This window comes from Varroa jacobsoni, unplaced genomic scaffold (genome assembly GCF_002532875.2).
Source record: "Varroa jacobsoni isolate VJ856 unplaced genomic scaffold, vjacob_1.0 scaffold_1402, whole genome shotgun sequence".
Classification (NCBI taxonomy): Eukaryota; Metazoa; Arthropoda; class Arachnida; order Mesostigmata; family Varroidae; genus Varroa; species Varroa jacobsoni.
This window is the reverse complement of record NW_019214304.1, coordinates 95,388-108,331: the sequence shown is the minus strand read 5'-3', so window position 1 is coordinate 108,331 and position 12,944 is coordinate 95,388. Positions and strand designations below refer to the sequence as shown.

At 39.9% G+C, this 12,944-nt stretch overlaps 1 long non-coding RNA gene across 1 annotated transcript in view; it reads left to right on the top strand.

Moving 5' to 3' along the window:
• The first annotated feature begins 8,687 nt into the window (after positions 1–8,687).
• The window catches only part of LOC111269650 (uncharacterized), an 8,592-nt gene continuing 4,335 nt past the window's right edge, over positions 8,688–12,944 (top strand). The window contains exon 1 of the long non-coding RNA XR_002685870.2: positions 8,688–9,285. This is a non-coding gene — a long non-coding RNA (uncharacterized LOC111269650). The remainder of the gene's footprint in view (positions 9,286–12,944) is intronic.

The window sequence follows — 12,944 nt, the reverse complement described above, 5'->3', positions numbered from 1 at the left end:
TATATATATATAATTTAAGCATCTTTGATGCGTTTGCTAACGTATTGGAACATCTGCTCGTGGACAGCTGTCGGAACGTCAGTCGACGGCAGACCTTGTATACATATATATCGTTAAATTGATTTTTTCAATTTCCCAAAAATTTAAGCAATTTACCAAGCATCGTCCTGTTGTCTCGCAAGACTGATAAGTGCTTTTGCTTATCAGGGTACTTATTGTGAGTCCATATATTCTGAAATTTACGGATGTAGTGTCCGGATGGACGGATACGGATATTACTATTTAATGTCACGCTTCCGTGATGATGGCGGCATTTGCTAATAATTGTTTACATTTTTTACGTACGGTGCGCAACGTGTCTAACGATAGGCGTGAATAAATGGCTCTGCACTATTATAACTATTTTGATTAAATATGAGGATTAAAAAAAAAATTATATTAAAATCTTTTCACGCATTTGGATTTTGCTGCTGATATTTGTGGCACTATTTTAGCTAGCGATAGGGTACTTGTTGAAGAACTGTTCCGCTACGATCAGAAAAATTCGTCTGCTAACACTGTGTTTCCGTCCATATGGCCTCTACTGACAATTTTCTCATACAGTTTACGTTTTCAAAGCGCCAACAAAAGATTTTGTCGTTACAGATCTAGATTCCGTTCGGATTAAAAGTATATGTACACAACCATTTTATCCCTGGCCAAAATTTCTATGGTATTCCAGAGATGCATCCGATTCACATGACTGAACACTACAAAAATGCCCCTCTTAGCATTGCCTGGATCGATACCGGCCTACCCTCACGTAATCTACTTTTCGCTCAAACGTATTATTCCGAAACACACAAAAAACACTTTTCCTACAAAAACAGCTCACTTGTTATTAAGGTCACAAATGTATTACGTAGATGAAAGCTTTCTCTGCCTACGACGGCATTAAGTGGCACAGACGCTCATTCTCAGAAGCTTTTTATCAGAATATTATCGGAGTAACTGGATAAGGTACTGTTGGACGAATAACGATGTAAAGATGATGTTAAATCACATCACAAACAAATTTCACTGATATGGTATATATATATATATATATATATATATATATATATATATATATATATATATATATAAGCGCTTCATATAAACAAACATATAGTCACATATACAGTTGTGGCCGATTTAATCGCTTTTTGACCTAATTTTCCATACGCCAATAATTAAATATTGTAAACTGCTGGAAAGCTATCTCATTTCTCTTTTAGTCCCGTCTTGGCCAGATCATAAAATTATAGCTTGAAATCATTTGGCCTGTATAGCGAACGCATATTGTAAAAGTGTAGCATTTTCGTCACTGCATAAACTAACCCCAAGCTAAAACTGAACAATAGCGCACTCTGTAATGCTCCAGATTCAAAGGTCTAAGAGCCTTTTGCCGGTGTTCGTACTATCTACAAGTAACGGTAGCTAATAGCACATAAAGTATAGCGTTTTTATAACAAAAAACAAACAAAAACATTAGAAAATATATATATATATATATATATATATAGACATATGTATATAATATAAATGCTTTTTTTGTTGTGCTGTTGAAGAATAATGCTATACGACGGCCTATTTCGTAATTTACGTGAACGATTCCGCAGCGATAGCACATCGAATGATTAAGGCTCATGATGGTTGTCCATTGAACAGATGACTCATACACTCACTGCCATCAAAGGCATGCTCTTCTAAATGTCAGAGACGGGATGGGCTTCTCTGACTTTCATTGGGATTTTTCCAAAAACACCGATCGAGCGGCTTGGCAACCGTACAGAGCACTACCAACCCAATCGTTCCTTATTTGATGTTGATATTCCTGGTACTTAGTTCTCCAGTAGTTAATTCCTGGAAGTTAGTCGTGCCAATATAGTCATTGAAAACAGTATGGCTGTATGAACTCGGGCTTCGGCGTGAAAGTTGTCCAACAGAATTGGAGATCAACACTGGCAACCGCTGCCATAAGCGTCAGACAGAAGCCTTTTGATTCACGGAAATTAATAATGGTAATCGTATTTCTGGCTCTACAGTACGTTCTGCAAAAAAAAAATCACCATTTATAATGACAGCACAATGACTGGCAATCGATGGCATCATGCGTGGGGTGCGTGAGCAACTACTATGCTTTTTGTGTACGTTATGCAGTACAACGTTCAGGTGGATCGCAGAGCTCATACTTAGTAGCAGGCCTTTCATGGCCAGCATTTTCTATGTGTGATGTAGTTGTCGTGAAGTCACAAATATTCGTTAATATTTCGTGCTTATTGTCATACTGACCCGGGTCTATTCGCAAGAATTACACAGGGGGCACTCTGTAACAGCCGCACTGTTTCGTGAACATAGTAGTTCTAATAATTATTTCAGTGGGGTATATTAGCTTCACTATCAACAAATCCATACTGACAGTAAACTAGCGACGATCTAAACAATAACTTCATTTAATATTCCAATCAGATGAGCCCAATCTATAATAAAACATACACTAGTCAACGTTTTCACGATACGAACAAAAGTCTCATTTTCTCTTCAAGATATGAAAAGAAAGCAAAGCGTTTTACGTCGTCCTCAACGATTTCTAGTTGGAAATTCAAACGTACGATTAGAGTAGGTGAAGTAAGTGAAACCTACTTCTATTGTTTGTTTCAAACAAAGAAAAATAACAGCAATCAAATCTGTGACCTTTAAGCTTAGATCTTTGCTACGCCACCTACAGAATTAGTAAGTGTACAAACGATGTAGTGTTACTTACTAAACTAGCTTTAACATCAATAAGACAATAAAAGTGCAAGAACACAAACAAAAACTATATTCAATGTTATATTGTCAATGGCGGAAGGCAAAAGATAATTTCAACAGAAAAAAAAAACCAATGGAAAAAGGAGTCCATTGCACTTCATGTTTCTACATTCGTTTCATACAGATCTTTCGTAGTTCCTTTGTACGACCTCCATGGTTCGTCGTCCGTAAAACCGCATGCGAATAATTCTGTACCTGAGACCTGCAGGGCCTAGCAGGTCCATGAAGTATTCATTCAGTAAAGTTAGACGCCCGATATGAACAAGTAAACCGGAGCAATGTTGCGATTAATGCATGCTCATGGATTATCGTCGAAATGCTATAATTTACGACCTGCGACTCAACAGAGTATCATAGCGGAGTGGGCAAACATTACATGTTTACGACTTTTTTAATCGCATTTCAAGTCCAGAACGAACGACGTCAGCTTCCTGGCAACATGTTTCATCAAAGGTGAATACCTGGGCAAATATCGCGTAGTGAGCATGCCGCTCGCTTCAGAGAGCCTGCTATGGAAATGACACTTTGGAATCACTCGTCACGTTCGGAAGTGCCAAGTGCTTCGGGGTTAAGAAAGATAGAAATGACAACGTTTTTGCGCTTGTTCAACAGAACAACGGGCAGCATAATCAGCCTTAAGACAACCTTTTATTGAAACACAGAGAAAATGGCATTATATCTATAAGCAGCTTGACGGAGTTTAAATCGCTACTCCAATAGCCTATTACAAGGCTTGCTACTAATATACAAATTGTACAGAATTTTCTAATAATATGTTGTGAAAGGACGGCATAAAACGTGTCGTTATGCAAACTTCTATGAGATAGAGTGCTGAATAATATCTGAATGTTGCTTACTAAATCATAGATGTTAATGTAATTGCAGATGGAAGATGAAACTTTCGGCGCAGAACGATGTGTCGAAACGGACGTTTGTGGACGATCCAGACGAAAAGAACTGCAGGGGCCCGGGCACAATAACAGCACGCCTTCAGCTAGTATACTTTTCAGTCCATGATAAATGGTTATACTGTTCATGAGGTCGTCATTTGTGTCGGGTTCACTGTATTTACTTGTCTATAGTCTTCAACCTGAGAAATCGTTTAAACAGCTGATCTCTCATACTACCTTTTGTAAAAACGTATTCAACCCACTAATTTAAGAGGCCAAAATCTGAAATTCGCGAAGAGCCGCAGATTTATCAGCGAAGTAAAATTCGAGTCGAAAACGAGGCTTGATTAGCACGGCATAGCTACCGAATGGTTTTGATCAGATCGAGTAGAGCTCACCCATTGAGAAAGATTTGTTAGTCTCTACCTTCTCTTTTTCGCAAAACGAACTCGATTTCTTATTAATACACACAGCACTCGACGCTGGAGAGCTGTAAAAACAATAAATACTAAATAAACGATCAGCGTATCTCAGTTGTTGGGTGGGTCGTACAGTATCGACCCGTAATTTTCTGTGAGGCCTTAACGATTCACAGGATTTACCAATTTTTGTTGTTAAAAGAAAGCTCTCTATTAAAAGAAGATAAGGTGATCTTTTATCTCCACGATAGCGATAAGTAACATAAGATTACTAACGGGACTAATAACTTTTTTGTTTAGCCCAGAGTGAAAACAGATCTTTGACTTTACAGTATAAGTTGCTACCCGATTCGCTCATCCCGTAACTTGAACGTAGAATAGAATATGCATTCTAGCTTTGCATATTCGTTTTCGTAATAGGAACAGCCGTCAACGACCCGTTAACCTGGCCAACAGAGTGCAAACGCGGCATAGGCACATTTTTTCTCCGATGGTAGCGATATTCGCGTTCAGCTAAATTTCGTTCCACGTTGTTCCGGCATCACCTGCGGACGCTCAGCGTTGGGTGGACGCGAGGGGGAGTATAATGTCAAATGGGAAGTGTGGCCCTTGTAGAAAGTCTTTTGTAGCATATATATGTTCATTAAGAAGGAAGGCAGACATGCGTTACGTTGCTTGAATATGGCGGATGATGTAGCAGATAGATCATTACAACAAGCATCTCCAACGTACTAGTTCTTTTGCACATTCTCGATAACGTACGCTGCACTATGTTGATTCTATAACTGGGGTACAAATACGCCTATTTTTTATTACAAAATATCGAAAAACTTGCGTTTATCAGTACCGCCAACGACTTGACTAAGGCCCAGTATTATGGACCCCCATATGCAAACTTCTTTAATCGAGATCAAGCGCCTCATTTTAAATAGTACACATTTTTTACTGAAAGGCTGCATAACTGTTAATTAACTAGCATTTTGTTGTGTCATGTGCCCTTTCAAGATCAAGATCTTCAAATTGTTCGCATTCTCTAGAGAGTTGACTTCAGGTGGGATATATTTATTTAATATCTAGTACAAAAATTTCCTAATATGTATATAAGTAATGCGACTCGTTTGAAATTAAACTTCTACTCGAAATACTGTCCTTGCGAATAAATAAATTCACAGTAAACAATGACCGATTTACACTTAAGAGAGCGCCAGAGTCGGATTCCGGCTCAGCTATATACGACACGACGAGATAAATTCTAGGGAAAAACTGGCAATTGTTTAGACATTTTGGAAGTTGAAACAATCACCGCCGATGTCGTCTGGCCTCCGCCGAACACTATTCAAGCCCGAAGTTGAAATAATACTAAGACGTAGTGATTTACCAGAAGTTGAAAGAACCTTACGAATATCAATGCACATCTCAAATAATTGAGAAGCAACTGTGAAAACGTGTTATAGGTACAGAGTGGCGAAACTTGTGACATTTTGAGCTACACTTCGTTTACCGATGGGCTAGATCAGTTGCGTGTATGTCAGATATAGCATCTGCTGAAAGGGTGCAAATGTATAATCTGAGTGAAAATACGATACCCGTTATCAAATCGTTTCAGAATACCGATGCCGAGCTAAGTATCTAGTGTTAAAGTTTCTATTCATAGCACAGAGTCTGCCTAGAACTAGGCTGCGCAACATTACCATTCATATGTCCTATTGTCAGCTGTCTAATAAAACCCATTTCACGCCCAAGCCTCTTCGCTTGGGCGTGAAGCGGGTTCTTCTTCCCGTCTTCTTTTAAAAACTAATCAAATAGAACATCGATGCTTTGCTATAGGTTGCTCACATTTCAGTAGTTGTCTAAAAAGATTTGCTTGAAAAAATCGACGGTGGCGTCTTTCGGTCTATTCAATGTGTGGAAACAGTTACAAATTACAAAAATGTACAATTGTTGACCTGCTTTGAACACCTATTACGAGATAGGCAGTATCAGCGGCAAGTAAGGCCTAGGTACCAAAGTGTCATTCATCAATGTTATTTATTCCGCTCCATACTATAGTTAAACTGCTTACATTGGTTAGAAGTAGTTCTTCTTTTCTTGAATAACCATATATTGTCATTCATGATCTGGATTGATTTTTCGTTTTTTGTATTCTCGCTACATATTTACTAACGTAGAAAAAAAAAAACGTTTCGTTTTTTATGCTAGATCGCTAGCTATACAAAATAATTCAACTTTAGGGCTGTATAAAAGCTCTGCAGTTCACTGTTGTCCTTTTGACCTTCGTTAGGCCGATTTGCCTTAATCCCTCCATTTGATTCCATAAACTAACCGCCATTAAGGCCTACCCTCAGGAAATCGTTTGGTGAACACTTGCCAATACGCTTCGAGCCATTCATAGGCGCTTTATTGCTTATTTTAGATCGGTTTCTATTTTTGGAACAATACCGGCTTGAATACACATATGGCGATATACGATGGAGTGCTGCGAGCTGTGGGACTACCCGTTATGCAGGACCAGGAAGCATGCTCGATTGTACTTACTTATGTACCTGGTGTTTTTGAAACGAACGGTAACTTGCGATAGAGGGCACGCGCACCTAAATCAGCGATGTCCAAAACAAACTTCCTACTTTGTTACTGTCCGTTAATAACAGATTGTCTAGATTTCTCTGAAGAAAGCGACTATAGCTTTTCCTTGATAACGGAGCTACAGTGAGCATCGGAATAGCTCACATCGAGTGAGCCGCGTACCCAATCGCGACCACAGACAACGTTGACCTGTTATGTGGGCACGCAGTTCTAAGGCCAACAAAATTCTACGCTTTTCAAATCACTGGCTTCTGAATGACAGAATGTTCAATTATACAAATAAAGCTATGGGATACAACACCAACTATACCGGGCTTTCCTTTCTTAGAAAATCTCCACGATTCGATGTGGCGTATTAGCGCAATATGAGTTGATTTAAAACATTGTGCCCGGTGCGGAGAATGTCCAGTTTGTTTGATACAGAAGAGAACTGTCATCGGTTGACCCTTTGTGATGTTCGTCATTGGCACACCCAATCGATGGAGAAGTTGTTTCGTTTTCAGATAGAATACTTCAGATCTATGAACTGTAGATCGCTTTTATATTGTTTGTGATCAACTAGTTGACCTTTAGCACTTTTTCGTCCATTAGCATAATTTCTTAGCCGCCTTGGAAGCTTTTTTTGGAGTTCGATTCTCGAGGCCGATATAAGAAACTGCAGCTATCGTGAATGCGTCTTCTGGAAAATAACGCGGGACTTCAGAGTATAACGGCCAATATAGCATATAAATGATTGTTTAATAACAGCTATGGAATGATACTGTAATTATTTTAGTTTTATTATATATTTCGTTATAGAAATGGTAAATAGTTGGATTTAACCAGCATGTGTTTACGTAACAATTACGTAGCTCGCATCAAGTGATTCAGCTGCCTAGTTACAGATAACTCATTCGCTAAAGATCGATTTTCGGCGGAAGTCAGATCGACATATTTTTGAGCCTTCGTTAAAGCCCAGAGGCTAAGTGAGTGTGGCAGCCAACATGCTCTACAGTGGATAATCGCAAACAAATACTTTTAAATATTTGCAATCAGCAATCGAACAGCGGTACATCGTAGTAAAACGAAGCAGCGCCATGTATACTAAAGCGGGACGCCGATGGTGTCATGTGATGATCTTTAAAGTGCTTCAAGAGGACCGGTTTATATATACAGCGAGTCAAACCATAGTGGAATAATATCGCCAAAGAAAATTTGAAACATCCGAACTCCTGGAAGGACCCCCGTGCGTTATAGGCGTATTATAAAAAGTCTTACCTCAAACACACAAAGTACGTTTGTATGATCATAAGGACACTCGTTTATGTACATTAAGTGTAGAATTTGACTGATCGTCGTACGCTCCGCGTCGCTCTGCCATTGTTGGTCAGTCGATACTCAAATATAAAGATAAATGATTTTGACAGACCGTTGTTACTTTTGCAAACGAGCTGAACATCTTTTATTTTGAACTAAAGTACGCGCATTTTGCCTCGGGTGTATATATATATATATATATATATAGTTAAGGAAATCTTTTTTCTTAAATCGCAGAAACGTAGTGATGCTTCCAGGGGGCTGTTGTTGATTTGTGTAAATATTGTTATAAAGAAGGCCTTCTTTCTTCTATTGAGAAGACGAATTACGTAGATGTTATACACTGACATTACCTTTATCGCGTTATTTAATTGCTCTGCCGTTGTTACCCACCTTTGCTGCTAGAGGGCGTGAGCTGTACTAGTTCTCTTTTGACCGAACCAGAACAGCGCGCAGCTCTGGCGCGCTCTGCATTGTTCGAACTATCCGACTGTCTGGTTCGCGCACCCGGCGATACTCTGGGAATTCACGCCGGCGAACGATTGCCTTCGCGAGCGTGACTCTCTCCACTTCGTTTGTTCTTTCGCCATTGTGGTGAACAGCGAACTGCAGGAGAGGCATGGACGCTGCGCGAACATCTGTTTTTACCAGTTCAGTTCAGGTGAGGTTCATGCAAACGACGGACCTGCTGACGACGGCAACGACTGCCAAAACGAGGGTCGCTTACAGGAACTACTGCAAACGCAATTTGTTTTTTTTTTTTGGTCTGAGACGTTATTCGGATCATTTTAAGGCAGCATTGTTAAACGCTCGATTGCAGGACACGGTCCAATAATAAAATGTTAGCTGATTGATTGCTTAAGGGTTCAGGATCGATTTTAATAGCCTTCAATGATTGCGCACACTGATAACCAAACCGTACCATTGGTTCTTAACGTATGACTCGTAATTAATGGTGATAATGTGACCGTTGAATGCTGGATTATCATACATGAGACCGTTCATGCTTGTTAAGTTATGCGGTGAGGCATTCCACTTTTTAAAACCCAAAAACTAAGACTGAGTCATTGGTGTCATCCGTTCTATTAGTGAGAGAAACACATTTTTATAGTTCAACCGGTGACAAGCTGTTGACAGTGCTCTCTATTGGATACGGTGCCTCACATTAATACCTATTGGACCATAATCTTTTTTAGAGAAATACTATGTGCCTACTGTGAACTTTATCTATAGTTGCTCGTCGCTGGATTACTTAACATGAACAGGTAATAAAATCAATTTATGTATTTTAGTCATAATTCATCAGCCATCGGTGGCTCTTCAACATATCACTCGAAACGGTGTGCAGCGGTATAAGGTCAAAAGTTGTGCCTAACTACCAACCTGTTCCCAATGTCTCAATGAACAGGACTGAATGAATTATTCGTTTGTATTACGGTGTACGGATGCTTACTAGAGTTCGACAGTGTTATCTAGTGCTGCTTGTCATCGAGATGACTTACAAAATTATCGGGCTTGCAAGATTGTTTAGGTTTGAATCCGGGTATGGACAAGTAGCTTTTTTTTTCTTCGACAAAGAATTAGCTCTCTGACGCAGTCACAAGCAGACATAAAACTCGAAACATTTACTTGAATCCAACGTTAATTTTATGGCTTATTTTTTCTCCAATTATAGCGGCATCTTAAAAACTCCTCTAGTGGGTTGGCGTTATGACGATCATAGATGTATGAATTTTACTTATAAAAATAGATGAAAAAATTTTGCATCCACATCCTATAAACTGCGGAGATGACTATTTTTTAGAATATTTTTGGTTAACAACAATCGAAAACTAGAAAAAGCTAGCGAACCCTTACCTCTTAACAAAATGAAAAAATGTCCTCTCATAGGCAACAACTATCATATCTGGAAACATTGAAAATGCGGAACTAATATATGTGTATCTAAACCCAATAATTTAGAAGTATTTCAAAGGGCTTTATCGCCATTGCTACTGTCGTTGCTGCCGTTTATCTCCCGATCCCACCGCCGCACAACGCTATTTCATTAGTATAATATACGGCGTAGAGATATTATTAAGCGAACGATTGGAAGTAACACTAACGATGACAGAAGATGCTCCTTGTTCTCTTTTTCTCTCTGCTGTGTATATCGCGAAAAATTACAGCAGATGTCAGCCACAATGGGGCTCACAAGATTAGTTAGGTGGGCTCCCCTTTTTGGGCACGGCTGTTGCAAAGCGGGATGTCAACGACGGTGACCGTTGCAGAGTCGCTACCGCATTAAAAGTGTGGTAGCTATAAAGGGGCGCGGATGGGGTAATGAATAGGGCACAAATAGTGCGCGTTGACGTGTAAGCGTCGTTTTACGAGGTACGGCTCATTGTTGCTGAAGAGGCGATCGTAGAAAATAGCAGCGAACGCTGGTATGATGGGAAAAATTTGCATTAAACCTTATTGCTGTTGCAGCTGTTGCTGAACGACGTTGAAATAAACAATAGTGAATCTGGGCGTTAGCAGTTGGCTGTCGTCCAAGATTGTTGGCATTCGATGGATCTATTAATTGGGGCATTCCGAGTGCTTTACGGAAAATTGATTTAGACTTACCTCGGACAGATAGATCTTGGATTGACTATATAAGTTATCCACGGAACCGAAACTTAGTACAGATGAGGTAAATAATGACATTTATAAATACAGGATGGCCGCACGGCGAAGGTGGCTTTTTGCAATTTTGTCAGAGAATATTTAACACGAATCGACTGACATGTGACAATACTCAGCATACTGCAAACAGAATAACAGTGTAACGTTATTCTCGATGTATTTTATTACATGATCGTAAATCATCCTCTTTCTGTGCATTTTCATCTTTCGCAATTGAATTTTGAGTTGACAAATATCCTTGCTTCCTATTTGTGCCTAACATTACGTTTACCATGAACAAGTCCACGTTTATAAAATCTATTTAGATTTAAGTATGAAGATATGCCTGAATTTACTCGCCCACCTAAACGACTACGTGGAAAAGAAGCTGCGCAGTAAACGTACAAATACAATAACTGATAATTGTTATTAAGGCCCCTATAGGCAAGCAGATACAAGCTGTCCGAACACACGCCACCGGTTTTACGTTAGGACTCGGCAGTTTCAATCGTCTGCTGCCAACACCTTAAATGAGACGTTAAACGCTACTGCCGATTTTGTCGTACGAATGCGCCACGATGCTGAACGCTCGAGGCAGGCCTTCATAGATGACTGAACTTCTAAAAGTATAATAGAGTTGCTTTCCTAGCTTTGATCCGAACTATTTGATTCGAAACTCAGCAGTTTCTTTCAAGGGAGGAGCGGCTACCAGCGAACAAAGAAACGCCTCTGAATGCGTGTTTTGCCTTCCGGAGCTCCCTAACAGCAGGTAGCTGTAACCACTTCGAGGGAGTCTGCTTCTTTTTCAAGTTATCTTTTACTGGCTGAAAGCTGGAACTTGATACTAGTGTTTGCTTCAGCGCCAACTTAAATATATAACGAAATTGATCGGGTGAAACGAGCACCTTTAATGGTCGCCTAGCTTACTCTATAAACAGGTATATAGGCAGAGCTAAGTCTGCGCATATAGAAGGGGGATGTTTGTGCGGTATTATGGAAGGGGGCAAAATTTTCTGAAGCTGCAATAGTTGAGCGGTTTGTTTGACCCAAAAAAAAGGAGGATTTTTTTGTGAGCAAAGATAAAATTTCCACGTTGCATTCGCCATATCGTTGAAATCACTGTGTCTCATAGGTGATACGCATAGACTGCGTTTAATGGAATTTACTTATTTAGAATTCTATAGATGACTTAAGTTAGCTATAATACATCACCCTAAATATAATCTTGAGTAATAAGTCTATCATAGGTAAATTTTTGCCTCCATTTTTGGAGCCTCTTTACCTGCACACTAGGCGACAACCGCTAGTCGAACCTGTATAATTTCAGTAGCGCTTGGCAATCACGCTTCAACAACCGTGTGCGACATCTTGTTCGCTTCTTTGCATTAGCCTATCTATTTACGCATCAAACAGGCTTACATACAGAGAGCACTTGGTCCTAGACAACTTGCGTTGTTAAGCAGAGAACGGCTTTAATCTAATTTGTTTTATTTACATAAAGCACAACATCAAAGGTCCTACAACTACTTGCGGACAGCTACGTATAAGAAGTGTCATGTCACTCACTTTAACCCTACTTGCCATCTCTGATGACTCTGCTACGACAGATGCGGATCAATAAACGACATGTAATAACAACTATAACATCCGCAGCTAGGACAAACAAATCAATGGGGTACGAAAAAGGATAGAAATAAGCAATGGACTCAGCCAGTGCCTCTGCTCTGATCTAAGGCTAACGTCGCATGAATTTTATACTCATTTCTATACATGTGAAGCAAATTTCTCGCGATAATTGCGTATGGCAAATGGTACACGTTAGTCTGTGCTACTCTTGGCAGCTAGTTCTTTCATGGTACAGCCTATGCCTCAGGTCGCACCGAGCGCACTCAACCAGCGCTTATGGATGATTTCGTTCTATCAGCACTTGTAATAACTTCGAATATAAGGAGATAGCAAGCCAAGGAAGACTGGCTTCAGTTGGGCCAGAATTCTTGCGTCGTATTAGAAGCACCCATTCGAGTTTCTAAGTGCTGAATCCGTCCTATTTGGCGTAGCAACACCGATCGGCAACGGTTACTGGATTTCGTTAGCCTTACTGCTATTGGTGCCGTGGCGTCTGCTTCTTTTTCTTCTCGCTATGTTACGTTATGCATCGCCTCCGATCGGAGGCGGCGGGGCATGACGGTCTACAGGAAACAGGCGCTTTGTTCCATTACAGCCAGTAACAGCGGCAGTAGTTTTTTCCTCCAAGGTCGTATTGGGCATTCACACCACT